The sequence below is a fragment of the Halyomorpha halys genome, unplaced genomic scaffold (assembly GCF_000696795.3).
Source record: "Halyomorpha halys isolate HHAL.00 unplaced genomic scaffold, Hhal_1.1 Scaffold229.1, whole genome shotgun sequence".
Classification (NCBI taxonomy): Eukaryota; Metazoa; Arthropoda; class Insecta; order Hemiptera; family Pentatomidae; genus Halyomorpha; species Halyomorpha halys.
The window spans coordinates 13,766-19,004 of record NW_027111154.1 but is presented as its reverse complement, the minus strand read 5'-3'; positions in this window follow the sequence as shown (position 1 = coordinate 19,004).

Genomic DNA, 5,239 nt, shown 5'->3' with positions numbered 1-5,239 from the left:
ATGTTGTGCTGAGCAGTATTTGATGTTTATGTTGTGCTGAGCAGTATTTGATGTTTATGTTGTGCTGAGCAGTATTTGATGTTTTGGTTGTGGTACGTGTCAATTTGTTTTTAATATTGTAGACTAAGTAGTTGGTGACTATACTGAGGTGGGAATGAGAACTCGACAACTATCGACCTACTGCCTCTCACATGAATTGGAAATGTTGATATATCTACTCCCCAACGATAAAAAAAATATTGAATATGTTATTTTCATATTTATAAAATACTGAAGAAATGTAGGGATAGATGAAGGCTTTATGGATAGATGAATTGAGAAAGCTCCAGTCGTCGATAAGGGTCTTGGTTTCTTGTTGCTTAGCCCTAACAGATGGTAAAGTAAATCAATGAACCCTTTTCGCCGATGGTGAGCTGTTTGTTGAAAGTTGTTAGTTGGAGCGATGAAAAGTTATAATTTAGCTTTGAGAAAAAAATAAATAATATGGTAGCTGAAATAAATGGATAGCGATAGTTTGATTTCGTACCATATTTTTTCAAAAAATATTATCTTAGCCCAAAAAATTTTCTTCAAAAATTGATGTCATATTCTTCCTAAAACTATTTCAGCACAAAACATTTCTCAAATGAAGCTAAAAACAGCTCATGTGAGTTTAAATAACACCACATGTATTCCTGAATTATCGGACATCTCTATAATCTAGGCTCTACAATTGTATCGCGATTTTTGGCGTATTATTTGAATATCAAATATTTCAATATTATATTTAAAAAAATTTAAACGTTTGACATGAAATTGTACATAACAATTCATAATAGGAACAAACTTTAACTAAGAAATTATTTCTAGGTTTTATATTTTAATAATAATGTATATTACAAAAAAAAAAAAAAAATGAATGGCTACAGTAGTTGGGAGGTTGGTGTAGAAGCAACGGTATATAATTGATAATAATATAAGCTATTGTCTCATTATTATTTTACTATTTATTGTTTTGTTTTATCGTAAACATCATACTTATTTTATATTAATAAATTTTACTAAGATTATATATTTATAGAAAAGACATTAAATTTAGAAGTTATGCATATTACATACACATTGATGGCTGCTGAGGTACAGAGAGTGTAGAAGTATTGTTAAGGCTAAGGAAAGTATCTACAAAAATATTTGCATTTGATGGAATGTTTTGGCCTCTCACCTCGGGCCAGAATTGGCTCATAGCAATTTCATTTTTTAGCTGACCTAGTTATAAAGTAGCAACGGAATCAGTTTAAAACATAAAAACATAATGCAATTGCAATAAATGGATCTACGGAATCCCCCCTCCCTCTCAATATTATATTCCCTGCATATCTTGTGTATTTTTATTCTCACTTCCACAAATAGCGTAGCGTCATTTCTATTACTGTACTCATCAGCAAGTTGTTTACTAATCAATAAAAAAATAAACTATGATAAAATTTTGGAAACCGCGTGTAGTGATTTGTATCGATTGTCGATAGTAAAAGTTGAGAAGGTTTACATGATGTAAACCTGATGTGACGAAGGAGTCAGTGTGTGTACAAATCTCGTGTGATTGTTAAGCTAGAAAATATGAAGAGTTTTCATAATTATGGCGATAATTATAAACTAAGAAATGTTTTAAGTCAGTGCTTATTACTTATTTCCACATCAAAGTTTACAATAAGTAGCAACGAGAATAAAATGGATTCGTAGCTTATGGTTACAATTGTACGTAAGTTCTTCTTCATTTAACATTTTCAATTGCTAGAATGGACTCGGAATTAAAATCAGTTTTGGCCATTATGGCTTCTGTCTTGCAACAGAACAGTGAAATTCTTCAAGTCATAAAGAACAGTCAATTATCTCAAAATAATAACAATTTTGTTTAAAATTTCGAATATTTGGATGATTCTAAAGAGACGTTTTACCAATACCGTAAGAGACTCGAAAGTTGGTTCAACTTGAGAGGTATTAGTCAAAAGAAAGAACTTTGGGTGAAAGAACTCTTGCTCCCACTTTGATAGTGAATTATGCTCACTCACTGGAGGACAAGTACTATTGGGCACGCTTGCACTGATGAGGACAAGTAACATTACACTAGCTTGTACTGGTGAGGACAAGTAACATTACACAAGCTTGTACTGATGAGGACACGTACTATTGGACATGCTTCTACTGATGAGGACAAGTACTATTGGACACGCTTGTACTGATGAGGACAAGTACTATTTGGCACGCTTGTACTGATGAGGACAAGTAACATTACACAAGCTTGTACTGGTGAGGACAAGTACCATTGGACACGCTTGTACTGATGAGGACAAGTACTATTGGACACGCTTGTACTGATGAGGACAAGTACTATTGGACATGCTTGTACTGGTGAGGACATGTAACATTACACAAGCTTGTACTGATGAGGACACGTCTAACACGCATTCCCGAACTGATCAGTAGAAACAATCAAATTGTTGTGCTGCTTTATATATGACTATAAGTGGAGGAGGAGGTATATTAAGGTAGTAGTACCTACTACTACGTATACACTCACACACTTTTTTCCATTTTAGTTATGATTTTATCTTGTTTTTCTCCGATTAAATTTCAATTTCTATTTCTAGTCGTTGGTAATTAATTCTGTGTTATTTTATTTTAGTTAAAATAAATTGGTGTAGTGTAATATTTTTGTTTTATGTTCCTATTTTTATAGGAAGAACGTTGAGCCATTTGAGTGTCTTAATTACAATATAAAAAAAATTGTATTTCTATTAACCTTAAAACATCTTTAATTTTTTGATGAGGCATATTTTGTATTTAGTATATGTTGTAATTGGTATTAGAAAAAACTCAGTAAACAAAACAATTCCTTTTAAGATAGATTTAATGTAGGATATAGGAGGTGGTATCAGCTATCTGATCCATATTGTAAATAGGTTTTTAATAGCTCTGTCAGTTATCAAGAGCCGGTATTTTATCTCTCGGCTTCTGATTAGATAAGTAGGTCCGTCACATCACCGGCAATATTTTAACATTGAAATGTCACTAAGTAACCGTATTACAGTTTGAGATTTTATTTTGTTAGCTATTTTATACTACTTGGTATGTTTCACAGATATATGTATATACTAGATGATATATACTAGATGTAAGGCTGGTGCGAACCACGTTGCTCATGATAGCCATATTGCTCATTGATAAGATAATGGTCGAATGGAAAAATAGTTTTATTTCGATTCGTCTCCGGCATCTTAAGCTGTCCAAACTCCATACATATCCGCTACATCTTGAGCTGACCAAACTTCCAACATGTCCCCGGCATCTTGAACTATCCAAACTCCCAACATATCCCCGACATCTTGAACTTTCCAAACTCCCGACATATCCCCTGTGTCTTGAGCTATCCAAACTCCCAACATATCCCCGGCATCTTAAGCTGTACAAACTCCCAACATATCCCCGACATCTCGAGCTGACAAAACACCCAACATATCCCCGGTATCTTGAGCTATACAAACTCCCAACATATCCCCGACATCTTGAGCTGTCCACACTCCCAACATATCCCCGACATCTAGAGCTGACCAAACTCCCAACAGATTCCCGACATCTTGAGCTGTCCAAACTCCCAACAGTTGTTCCCAGAAACACAGCCGACGATATCAGAGGAAATCAGCAAGGGACTATACATGAGTTTTGGGTATATAGCGTGAGGCTTCAGCTGTTGTTGGGAAGCATTTTTAGGTTTTAATTTTTTTTATTATTGAAATCGAACTACTTACTGGGCCAGTTGAGGAACCTGGTTTCTGACAAATGTGTTCGTTTTAATATTTTCTTCGGTGGACGTCAAATACCTATCCAATGTAGATGCTCTCCAGCTTTGGTGTATCGCATGAAACGGATAGAAAAATGTCACTGTAGTTAAGTGCATCTTGCTGTCTTGATTCACCCTTCACAATTTTCCTAGATATTAGATCAGATATATTGGCATCCTTAATACTTACCGGCCGAGCTCAACATATTATGCCCACTAATGATGACCAGATCCAATATGAGATATTTCCTTTCATGAGACGACCTCCAGTGTACTCAGATTAACCCTTTGAACTGTTTCCTTAATGATTCCCGATAAAAAAAAAACACGTGTATAGTTATCACTTCTACTAGCAGGGAAGGGGCTGGGAGCGAAAGGGGAAATGTTTTTTTCTGGCATATACTTGAGATTTGTTTTGGTCCAAATTCACATTGAATACAAATTTCTTTTTTCATATATTTTTATTATTTTTGTTTTTATTTTAAGCAAAATTGTATATTATATTTGAAATTATGACAAATTATTTTTTTATTCTTCTAAGTTTTACTCCTAGTGATACAAAGCCTCTCTACATAGCCACAACCCTTGCTCCACTTGCTCCACTCAGGTAGGGCGGTGCTAAAACGTTAAGTTATACTGTTAAAGTGCTAAGATTTAAATTTAAAACGTTTCCGACTCCTAAAATTGGGTCAACAATACGCCATCAAAAAACATTTACAATTTAATGCAATTTTTAAAGACTTGGGTCCTAATAATTTAAAATATTTGGTCCTAATGATTTACTTTAATCCTAAGTGCTCACAAAATGGTGTGTGTGAGTTCGGTTGGGTTGAGCTGACGCAGTAGTTACGCAATATGCCAACTTGATAACTGAGACCTTGTCGTGTTAGCTGAAGGTCCTACGAGCATATACCTTTGTCTGTATACAGTTATACAGGTGCAAGCTAAGGTTTGTCCTGCTATATACACACTTTTTAACCAAATCTATGTCCAGAGACATGTTTTTATTAATTGAAATCCGTGTTAAATATTAAATTGCTTATAAACTGACAATTAAGCCTGTTCCAGGCCCCGTACCACTCATTACCGTTAAAATTACATAGTTTTCTTTATATTATTTATTATGATGTGATATTATATATTCAATCGATATCGTTTATTATTATTATTTTGCATTCAACTTGAGGTAATAATAATGCTAATCAAGAAGGCCGTGGCTCCGTTACGGAAATTTCCATTATGTGTTTACTGAGAGATAGATCCTTCGAGAACATTTATAGAATGTTACGTTCTGCCACATAACTCATTTGTATATTATGACGCATGTAAAAGAATGAAGCGATTGCTCAACAAGGAAGCTAAAATATTTTAGTTGTTAGTATTATTTTATTATATTTTTACTTTTATTATTTATTTACTTTT